A 12,584-nucleotide genomic window follows, 5' to 3' on the forward strand; every position below is an offset into this window, starting at 1 on the left:
TCTCAGCTGCGGCTGAGAGAGAGTACCTGTGCCTTACCTGTCTGCCTGAAAGTGCTACTAGCCTGTTACCTTGCCTGCTCCAAACCTGCTGGACTCACCCTGCACCCTCCATTTACCTTTCCCCTGCCTGAGTACCTGAACCTGCTGTTTCCCTGCATCTTGCCTCACACTCTAACTCCTAGCTGGACTTCATTACCTCTGCCTGTACTTCGTTACAGCTCAACAAACCTGCATACTTGACATTTCCTGCCTGTCACTATCTGGACATTCTCCTATTTGCTTCATCACAGTTATCAAGTGCATCACAGTTATCAAGTGCACTTTAGTGCTAAACCTGGACTTTTTCTTTTGCCATTCCCATGTCTACTAAATCACTTATTAAAAACTCCACCTTTTTATTTAAATCTGCTTCTGTGTCTGTCCCTGTCACCACCCCGGGTCCACAACAAACCCAGACCTTCACAGGCAGAATTTGCGTATAATAATAATATGGTTCATTCTGCTTATGGGATTTCCCCATTTTGTGCAATTATGGTTCTTATCCCAAAGCATTTTCATTAACCATGCCTCAGGATGAGATACCTAATGAGATTCGTGGTTTTAAAAATATCTGGAGGACTAATCATGTGGCCTTGGACAGAGCTAAGGAATGTGCTTGTAGAGCAGTCAATAAACATAGGGGCCAAGCAATTTTCAGATTAGAGACATGGTTTGGGTCTCTATTCGGAATTTAAGATTAAAGCAACGTTCTCATAAATTAGGTCCTACATATATTTGACCATTTAGAATTTGCAGTAAAATTAATGGTGTATGTTTTTGTGTGAAGTTCTTTGCTTAAACCTGCTTTTAGATCAAGAACTTTTCCAGTTAGGCCCACCAGAAAACCAACACCAGTGCTGATGGATGCTCATCAGGAATTTGTAGTTGTGGGTATCACAACTCTTGGGTAGATAATGGATGCAACCCATATCTTGGGGATTGGCGAGACCTATTTCTGAGGAGCGGAGTCTAATGTACCGGCGGTTTTCACCAGGGACACTCGCAAGAAGGTTAGGACTTGGCTACATATGACTTACAGGTTGTGGCCCTCAGACTAGGTACCCTTATAAAGGTGATGGTGAACTCTGGATGGAGCAGGAAAGACTTTCAACATAGTCAACCACCTGGGTCAGAACAATACGAACAGACATATGCAGGTCATGGAGGATAGCCAAGGTCAAAAACAGATTATCAACGAAGTATCAGGGATCAGACAAAAATGCAGTCACAAACAAGCCAAGGTCAGGAATAGGTAACAAGATTTGCACAGGATTGCTGGAGTAAGGTAATGGAGACTATACTGGACTGCTCCCATAAACTTCCTAGTTCAAGCTGGGCTTGAACTAGGTGCCTCCTGTGACGTCACCAGGGAGGCATGTATGGTCCTTTAAATCATTTGACAGGTCAGAGCACGCGCCCATAGGGAACCACGGCTGCCTGCATCAGGGAGAGGATCTAGCAGTGGATGCCCGGGGACGCCCCGCCTGCTGCCCCAATGCAGACCAGCTCTGCCGGACCCGGTAAGTGAGTGCCGGTGTTCGGCTTGCTGAGAAAAGAGGGTTCTTGATTCTAAGATTATGCAGAGACAGGTGTATTACCTGGTACATTGGAAGGGGTATGGACCTGATTGGCTGGTAGAGATCTTCATGCTGAGGCTTTGGTGAGAAGCTTTCATAGAAAGTTTCCTGATAAACCCTGTTATTGGGGGAGGGGGGGTAACGTTATATCTGTACTCAGCTGGATTGACCGCTAAAGGGTGCTGTAACCCCCAAAGGGCACTCCAAACAAAATAAAAAAAAAAATTCTGTGTTTGTGAATTGTGTGCTCTGTGGCTGCACGTGCATCAACAAAGGAGCAGCGCCAAGCGTGCGCCTGTGCCGGCTGGCTCATTTCTTAAAGGGAGGTGTAACCCACAAAGTGCACTACTCTCCAGCAAAAATAAAAAATATTTTCTGTGTTTGTGTGCGCCTTAGCCGCACGTATATATCAATATAACATAAATGGAGGACCAAATTTTCTCCGATGAAAATAAAATAGGGAAAGATCAAGAACCACTTCCTCCTAGTGCTGTTGCTGCTGCTGGGAGTTGTTCATCATCCCAGAGAGGAAGAAGGAACACCACTACTTTTACTAAACAATTGACCCTCCAACAGTCCCTAGCAATGAGGATGAAGTACGACAGCAGTCATCCTGAAGCAAAATGTATAACTGAGGCCTTGACTGCTATGTTGGTGTTAGACGTGCGTCCGGTATCCGCCATTACTGCAGTGGGATTTAGACAATTGATGGAGGTAGTGTGTCCCCGGTTTCAAATCCCGTCTAGATTCCACCTGAATCCTCAAAGCAGCAGCGACAAGCGTGCGTCTGTCTGTTAAAGGGTGGTGTAACCCTCAAAGTGCGCTCCACAAACAATAAAAAAATTCTTTTTTTTTCTCTTTGTGAAATGTGTGGGCTGTAGCTGCACCTGCATCCTTAAAGCAGCAGCGACAAGTGTGCGTCTGTCTGTTAAAGGGCGGTGTAACCCTCAAAGTGTGCTCCACAAACAATAACAAAATTATTATTTTTTTTCTGTCTTTGTGAATTGTGTGGGCTGTAGCTGCACCTGCATCCTTAAAGCAGCAGCAACAAGCGTGCGTCTGTCTGTTAAAGGGTGGTGTAACCCTCAAAGTGCTCCAAAAAATAGAAAACTATTTTTTTTATGTGTTTGTGACTTGTGTGCGATGTAGCCACACGTGCATCAACACAGTAGCAGCGCCAAGCGTGCGCCTGTGTCATAAGTCAAGGGCCGGTTTGGACATCTGGTCCGGACTGAAGGACGTGCCAACAATTTCTGACAAGTCTACTGTCACTGCATATGATACTGTCCTCAAACCAGCAGCGACAAGCATGCGTCTGTCTGTTAAAGGGTGGTGTAACCCTCAAAGTGCGCTCCACAAACAATAAAAATATTCTTCTTTTTTTTTCTGTCTGTGTGAAATGTGTGGGCTGTAGCTGCACCTGCATCCTTACAGCAGCAGCGACAAGCATGTGTCTGTCTGTTAAAGGGTGGTGACACCCTCAAAGTGTGCTCCACAAACAATAAAAATATTCTTCTTCTTTTTTTCTGTCTTTGTGAAATGTGTGGGCTGTAGATGCACCTGCATCCTTAAAGCAGCAGCGACAAGCGTGCATCTGTCTGTTAAAGGGTGGTGTAACCTTCAAAGTGCGCTCCACAAACAATAAAAAAATTCTTCTTTTTTTTTCTGTCTGTGTGAAATGTGTGGGCTGTAGCCACACCTGCATCCTTAAAGCAGCAGCGACAAGCGTGTGTCTGTCTGTTAAAGGGTGGTGTAACCCTCAAAGTGCACTCCACAAACAATAAAAAATTCTTCTTTTTTTTTCTGTCTTTGTGAATTGTGTGGGCTGTAGCCGCACCTGCATCCTTAAAGCAGCAGTGACAAGTGTGCGTCTGTCTGCTAAAGGATTACATCGGTGACAGCATCCAAGTAGGCATGTCAGACAGTCTGTACCTGTACTGGCAGGAAAAAGAAGCAATGTGGAGGTCCCTGTACAAACTGGCTCTATTTTACCTGAGTTGCCCCCCCTCCAGTGTGTACGAAAGAGTGTTTAGTGCATCCGGGAACCTTGTCAGCGAAAGGCGTAGGAGGTTGCTTCCACAAAATGTGGAGAAGATGATGTTCATAAAATGAATTATCAACTCTTCCAGGGAGACCAGCCTCCAGAACGTACAGAGGGACCTGTGATTGTGGATTCCAGTGGGGACGAATTAATACTCTGTGAGGATGAGGATGTACACAACACTGAAGAGGGTGAGGAATCGGTGGATGAGGAGGATGAGGACGACATCTTGCCTCCGTAGAGCCAGTTTGTGCAGGGACAGATTAATTGCCAGCTTGTTTTGTGGGGGCCCAAACAAACCAATCATTTCAGCCACAGTCGTGTGGCAGGCCCTGGCGCTGAAATGTTTGGTTTGTTAAAGTGTGCATGTCCTGTTTATACAACATAAGGGTGGGTGGCAGGGCCCAAGGACAATTCCATCTTGCACCTCTTTTTTTTCTTTGAATTATGTACTGTTTGGGGCCTAGTTTTTCAAACTGCCATCCTGTCTGCCACTGCAGTGTCACTCCTAGATGGACCACGTGTTTGTGCCGCCCACTCGTATCTCTTAGCATAGTCATCCAGCTACCTCGGTGCAACCTTTTGGATATAAAAACACTATTGTGAGGTGTGAGGTGTTCAGAATAGACTGGAAATGAGTGGAAATTAAGGTTATTGAGGTTAATAATAGCATAGGAGCAGAAAAACCTACAAATTCTGTGATTTTAGCTGTTTATATGCTTTTTTAAAAAAAAATACAGATCCAAAACACAAAACCCAGAACCCAAAACACGGAAGGGTGGTTTTGGCAAAACCAATCCAGATCCAAAACACGAAGAAAGATCCAGATCCAAAACCAAAACACAAAACACGAAAAGTGGCCGGTGCACACCCCTAATATATATACACATATGTACACACACATACATAGAGATATATGTCACACATACATTACACACATACTCACACACACACATACACGCACTTACCATGCAGCAGCTGCAGGTTGGAGATGGAGACGGGACCAGGCGCCATGCCAATAAGCCCCGCCCCCTCACTGCAAAATGCCATGATTCACGGGTCAATTGGGAGGGAAGTGGAGCCAAAGGAATCGGTATGAATCCTCACACAAGCATCCTGGCAGCAGTGAAAATCCCGATCGTCCTCAGATAAGTATATACTAACCTAATTCTACCACCTAACCCTAACTCTCCCTTAGGGGTGCCTAACCCTAACCTTCCCCCATGTACCTAACCCTAATCCCCCCTCTAAGTGCCTAAACCTAACCCCCCCTTGCCCGCTGCCTAAACCTAAGTCTCCCGGGGGGGTGGCTATCCCTAACCTCCCCCACGGGGGTGCCTAACCCTAACCCCCTCCTTCCCCTAGCCCAAACCCAGCCTCCCAGGGGGGACTTAGGGTTAGGCACCTTGAAACCCCCGCGGCTATCCGCGCTCGGCGCCCGGCATCCCATCGATCGGGATGCCGGGCGTCGGGCTCCCGGCGTATGTCTATGACAGGTGGGAAGCCAGCTGTCGAGATTAGGTCCGCCGGCTTCCCGACTGCATACCGGAGCCAAATTATGCAATTCTGATTATATTGCATCATTTTGGCTCTGCCTCTTCCCCAGTGAACCGTGAATCACGGTAATTTGATGCGAGGGGTGGGGCTTAATAACATGGTGGTGCTTGCTCTCCCCTCTATCAGGGGGGTTTCTGGGTACTCAGAAACTCCCACAGTGTGCGCTACTGAATACAGAGACAGATAAGAACAAAGAGGTAAGCTTAAAGAGACAGATAGGGAGACAGAGGTAAACATGTAATATTAGAACAAGAGAGACAAATGAACATAGAGGTGCACAAGCGGAGATAGAAGCATACACACAAAGAGAGGTTGGCATAGACTGGGAAAGAGCATAGAAGCTGACACACACATTGAATAAGCAGAAAGACTGGTGTAGACAGGAGAAGAACAGAAAGGGTGGATGTAAATATGATCAGCCAACCCTACACAGCAGGAGAAGAGGCTAGGCTGACTTCTCCATTTGCTGCCTACATTATGTATAAGGGGCATTATTACTGTGGGCATTATGTGTAAGGGGCACTATTACTGTGGCCATTATGTATATAAGGGGCACAATTACTGTGGGCATTATGTGTAAGGGGCACTATTACAGTGGGCATTGTGTGTAAGGGGCATTATCACTGTGGGCATTATGTGTATAAGGGAAACTATTACTGTGGGCATTATGTGTATAAGAGACACTACTACTGTGGGCCTTATGTGTACGAGGCACTACTACTGTGGGAATGTGTACAGAAGGGACACAGCCACTGTCGGCATTATGTGTATAAGGGGCACTATTACTATGGGGCATTATGTTTATAAGAGGCACTGCTATTCTGGGCATTAAGTATAAGGGGCACAACTACTGTGAGCATTATGTGTAAAGAAGGGGCACTACTACTGTCAGCATTATGTGCATAAGGGGCACTATTACTGTGGGCATTATGTGTAAGGGGCACAACTACTGTGGGCATTATGTCTAAAGAACGAGCACTACTACTGTTGGCATTATGTGCATAAGGGGCATTATTACTGTGGGCATTGTGTAAGAGGCACTACTACTGTGGGAATTATGTGTAAAGTATGGGCACTACTACTGTCGGCATTATGTGTATATGGAGCCCTATTACTATGGGCATTATGTGTATAAGGGGCAATACTACTGTGGGAATAATGTAAGGGGCACAACTACTGTGGGAATTATGTGTAAACAAGGGGCACTATTACTGTCAGCATTATGTGTATAAGGGACATTACAACTATGGGCATTATGTGTAAGGGGCACTACTACTGTAGGCATTATGAATAAGGGGCACAACTACTGTGGGCATTATGTCTAAAGAAGGAGAACTACTACTGTTGGCATTATGTGTATAAGGGCACTAATGTGGGCATTGTGTATAAGGGGCACTACTGTGTGTCGTAACGTGAATAAGGGAAACTACTATGTGGTGTAATGTGAATGAGATTGTGTGGTGTAATTTGAATTGGGGGTCCTATTGTGTGGCCACGCCCCTTCCTTGTGAGACCATGCCCCTTTGGTGTGCGTTGTCCCTTTCTAAAAAATGGCAGGGAGCATATTTCAAGTTTGCAGGGGTGCGCCGAACAACCTAGCACCATCCCTGTATGCAGTGATATCATTGGGAATAGCAGTAATAGGTACTCACAACCTTAAGAAAGTGCAGCACTGTGACACTCAAGACAGTAAAGATGGCACGGTCGCACAAGCGCAGTGGCCATCTTAGTAATGGTGTCTGGCCGACTACAAAGTAAAGAGATAGGAGACAGTGCAGGAGTTCACTACCCTCCAACACATATTACCTGTGCAGCACTACATACTGTAATGTGATTGATACTATATGAATAAACACTCTTAATAATAAAATAATAGGGGCATCAAACAAAAAGAAATGCAGAAAAAATAGAGAAGAGCAGGGGAGAGGAGTACACCACCTTCTCTGCATAATTAATTATACATGTTACAGTAACTTTGAATTTTGTTAAGCCTCACATTCTTCTTATCTTCCTTCATGTCTGTAATTATTCATATTAAGGCTTTAAGGGAGGAAACTGAAGAAGACACTTTAGCTATTAAACATTTGAGTACTGCTAGTAATACTGTATGTGAAGCCAATTTGGCCAAGTACTGTACTTATCCACATACTGATCTTATTATATAATTTACTCTTTGCATATCTTTTATGTATGCGCTTACAGTACCTCTATTTCTTTTCGCCATTATAAAGAGAGCAACAGACGGAAATGTATACTTTTTGTACTGCACATTTATGCTGAAATTCACAGGACTGTAAATGACAGTAGCATTAGAAAAGGGTAGTTTTAAAAAGGGAGAGCTGTAGTTTTATTTGCACAGCTGAGCACTATGGGTATTATTTGATTATTTTGCTAACTTTAATCCCTTAACTTAATGTTTCTTCAGTCTGTCAGTAACAGAAAGCTGATTGAGATTGAAAGAAAAATGGATTTTAGAGCTACGTACTTAGATAAAGTATACACCTGTGTCTAAGCAATGCTTTCATCACAAATTACTGCCAAGTTAAATCAATTGAAGAATTGCTTGACTACAAAGAGAGGGGGCTTATGTAATAGGGTGCGAGCTGCAGCCACTGTGGGAACTTATGCGAGTCTTCCCATATTTTTAAAGCAGTAATCATTTTAAAGGCAAAACCAAGCTGGTTTTGCTTTTAAAATGATTGCCGCTTAAAAAAATACGGGAAGACTTGCAGGAGTTCCCGCAGTGGCTGCAGCTCAAAACCTACTACATAAGCCCTGGGGTTTTACTGATGTGTAGGCATGGTATTTAAAGGTATATATTTTTTTCCTGTTTAAATGTAATAGATCTGTAAAGCTTCATTCTTAAAAGTGAAGGTATTTAAAGGTATATTTTTTTTTTCCTGTTTAAATGTAATAGATCTGTAAAGCTTCATTCTTAAAAGTGAAGTATTCGTTGCGTTGTTCTGCTGTGGAAGTGTTTTTTTTAGTCTTTCTCCAAATTTACCAACTGTTCTCTAATCCATCCCCTGAAACAACCATGTAAATTATGATTACAAGCAGGCACGAATATAGCTTCAACATTTATACTACTTAAGCAATTACGCCACAGGCTTAAAACATCCATAATAACACAACAAGCCCGACTTAAAGTCAGCACTGATTTAATTGTCATCTAAGTAAATGGATGTGATATTTTCTGTGTTTCTGCCACTCATTTAAGATTTATCTTGTGATTTTCTGTTAATATCTCTCATTATGAGACCACTTAAAACAACATTTAAGTGTGTAGTATATAAATTTACCCTTCAATGTCTATTTTGCAAGCAATATGGTCTACCACACTGAAACGTTGGATAAACTTCAAAGTCAGGGGCAAACGCAGGATTTTATATAAGGGGTTTACAAACATACACATATATAACATACATACACACACATACTGGCAGAAATACACATTTCTGGCAAAAATATTTAAATAAATGTCAAAATTATTACATAACTCAAAGAACCTGACTTTAGTCCTCACCAAAGAACTTGAATAGGACTTACCTGAGCAGCCACTTCAGAATCCAACACAGCAAACAGTGAGCAGGCATGCCAGGATTGGCATTGAAGAAGCATTTAGCACTTCCTGCCAGTACAATTTACAATTTACTATTCAACACCTTTCTTTCTAAAATGAACTATTCTTAGGAGTATATTTACAAAAGTGTTGGTTTTTAGAAATGGAGTTGTTGCCCTTAGCAACCAATCAGATTCTACTTATTATTTATTTAGCACCTTCTAGAGGATAATAGCTAGAATTTGATTAGTTGCTATGGGCAACATCCCCACTTCTAAAAAGCCACTATTTAGTAAATATACCCCCTCTGTTTTCCTGTACCACTACTGGACCATCATTTGGACCCTTCTATACTCCTCCTTGGACCCACTGGCAATATTGGAACTTTCCATGTGGATTCCTTCTACAGCTGATAAATTTGCGTCTTGGATGCTAAGGACTGTGATTGCTACACCACCTCATAGTAAATAAGTTCCTGCCTTCAATACCCCATTAATCTATTTGGGATGGATTGGAGTTTGTCCTAGGTGCAGTTGTTTATTTACAGGAACAGACATTCACTTTGGTTCATCATATGGACTTTTTACTTTGGTATTCTTGAGATACATTTGCTGATTTTAATAAATTACTGTGCTTTATATCACACCGTCCATCCTTTATAGCACTGGTTTTGTGTATGTATATATATATATATGTTTCCTCTCATTTAGGGACTGACTATCCCTTTTTACCAGCTGCTTCGTGACAGTGCGTTCACACCCTTTGATATTGCTCTGAATGTTTTATTCACTTACACTGTTATCCAGTTAAATGTTTATTCCTATCTCTCTCTCTCTCTCTCTCTCAAATAAAGCCCCAGGTTACGGGGTCTGCCTGTTCAGTTGGACTAATCTCTTGAACCACTGGACAGATTTTGAGGGAGTTTTCACTATTCTATACAGCACTGGTCAAGAAAGGATTAGGTGTTTGAACCATTTATCTGTGATAAAATGGAGCTGAGCAGTGATGATTTTAGTGAAGCCACAGAAACAAATCTTGCACCAAGCTGCTGTATAGGAGTTGGCAGTGAACAGAAACAGCAAGAAACAGTGAGAGCCAATCAGTGATAGCAATGTGCCCTGTTGCTTAGCAGCAACCTAGAGAGGGGAGAGAGTCAGGGACTGAGCTGGGTCATGTCTGAGGCAGACAGAGAGTGAGAGACAGCCTCCAACAACCCCATAAAGATGCCCTGATACAGACACAGTAGCCAGGAAGGAGCCAGGGGAGGCGTAGCTACTGTAAATAACTACAAGATTTTATTTTTTTTAAATCAGAACACCATCAAATCATTTCCTTTCCATGGTGGCAAACATCGGACTGCCATCATCACATGTTAACCATCAGATTCCTATGTCCATCCCTACGCTAAACGTCCAGACATACTCCGGCCACCACTCCTCCACCATGAAGTGCTTCCTCTTCAGTGTGATGTTCCTGCTCAGCCACACGCCCTCGGTAAATAGGAGGCACCTCCTATGGGAGTCAGTGCTGTTCCTGGACAGGGTCACCATGGCGAAGAAGCTCAACAGGAAGCCCAGAGTACAATATGCAAAGAGGACATTGCTCATTGCCATGTTTGGCAACTGGGGAGGGGTGTGCATGGATACTGCGGAAATATGCACAGGTGCCCCAGGGACGTGCTGCAGATAATGCTTACAGTAGCTGCAATACAAATCTCTCATCCATGATCCTCCTGCCCTTCCCAGCACATCCCAGTAGCCAAGCCCCAGAAAGCTGCAGGGCAGTATTGTGGGGATTGTGGTGACACTGGTGAGATGCACGGGGCAGGAGTGAGAAGCAGGGGCCTGTGGTGAGATGCATAGGCCTGTGGTGAGATGCAGGGGACAGTGGTAAGAACCAATGGCCAAAGTGAGAAGCAGGGGCCTGTGGTGAGATACAAGGGTCTGTGGTGAAATATCGGATGCTGTGGTGAAATACACAAGGCAGGAGTGAGAAGCAGGAGGCTGTTGTGAGATGCAGGTAGTTGGAGTAAGAAGCAGGGGGTTGTGGCAAGATGCAGGGGACTGTGGTGACATGGCGTAGGTTGTTATGAAATGCAGGGGGCTTTTGCAAGATGAAATTGCTCACGTGCAAAGCCGGGTGGGTCGCTAGTTAAAAATAATATAACTTAAACCGCCTATTCTGAACTATTTCTATCTCCTATTCTGTATCTGTTTTACCCTACATCATCTTCATGTAGAACTATTTTGTCACAACAGGGACCATTTTATAAGATAGCTATACCACTCATGGTTGTGTGGTCACGCTCTTACAGTATATATGTACGCCTTAGTTGGGTGTACAGACCACGTCGTGCATATAACCGAGCGTGACCACACACCCAAGAATGGTATATCTATTACATATTTTGATTTTCATCAAGACTGGTTTTGCTTTATAACTCTTTGCCACTTTAAATTTAGCTGTGACCCTTAAATTCGGAAACCTATTACATAACCCTCTTATTGATTTATTAAAGGAAAATTATGTTTGCCTGCCATCCTTAGGAACATTTATGTGGTGTTGAACACAGGGCCTGATTCAGGCGCACTCGCAAGCGCATATCGCTTGCAAACGGGGCGATGGTAGGCCAGTGCGCATGCGCAAGACCCGGAGCGAGCGCAAAAAGCACTCGCTCCATCGCTCGCATCCAAAAGGGGTGGCTGTCGATGTTGATCGACAGCTCGCCCCGTTTGGAAGGTGGGGAGGGGGGGTGGCTGGGCAAATGGAGGCATTCTTGCAGGGATGCCTGCCGTCTGTGGGCAGCCCTACTGACATCACTCGTGATGTCAGTAGGTGGACTTCCTGCTCTATTAGAGCAGGAAGTCCACCGGGGCTTGCGGCCACGAGACCCTACCGTAAGGGTCTTGTTGCAAGCCCGATGGTTGCAATGGTCTTGACCAGGGGCGCAGAGAGGGGGGGAGTGGGTACAATTTACCCAGGCCCGGGCTACCAGAGGGGCCCGGCAGGGGCCCGGGTCCAACACCCCCCCCCTCCTCACTATCTCCCAGCACACAGCATGTGCTGAGATGCAGTGGGAGATTGCTGTGGCTGCTGCTTAGCAGCCGCGAGCAATCTCCTATGCCTGAGGGGGGGAGTGATCACACTGATCATGCCCCCCTGACTTTGCGCCGGGCTGAGGGGCTCGCGGCGCTGGAAATGTATACTTTTTGTACTTTTTTATTCGAGGGGGCGTGGCCACGCCTCCCGCGATTAGGCCACGCCCCCTCTTAACCAGGGCCCGGCAGGGCTCTCAACGGCCCTGGTCTTGACCATCGCGACCATCACCTGGCCGCTCGCATAAGCTGTGGGTGGTCACTCACAGCTATGCAAGCGGCCAGGAGGCCGCAACTTAAAAAAACTTAAAAAACAAGCGCCGCCCTGATTCAGAGCGAGCACTCGCTTTTTGCGAGCGGCTCTGAACCAGGACCACAGTCTCGTCACTGTTATTCCATGCTACCAATGATCAGCAGCTTTGGGGAGGAGGCAAAGGCCCAAAGGGGGATGGTGGATGGGCCAGGGTTAGATATGGGGAGAGGGGTTTAGAGGAAGTCATGGGGAGAGGTGGTTTAGTGGTACACTTGGGAAGGTGGGTCAGAGGCACACTTGGGGATGAAGGTAAGAGGAACATATGGAGAGGCAGTGGTCAGATGCACACTTGTTGAGAGAGTGACAAAGGCACACTTGGGTTGGGGGTTAGAGGCACTCCTTGGGGAGGGAGTTCAGAGGAACATATGGAAAGGCAGTGGTCAGCGGCACACTTGTGGAG

The sequence above is a fragment of the Taudactylus pleione genome, unplaced genomic scaffold (assembly GCF_031769625.1).
Source record: "Taudactylus pleione unplaced genomic scaffold, aTauple2 ptg000016l, whole genome shotgun sequence".
Lineage (NCBI taxonomy): Eukaryota > Metazoa > Chordata > Amphibia > Anura > Myobatrachidae > Taudactylus > Taudactylus pleione.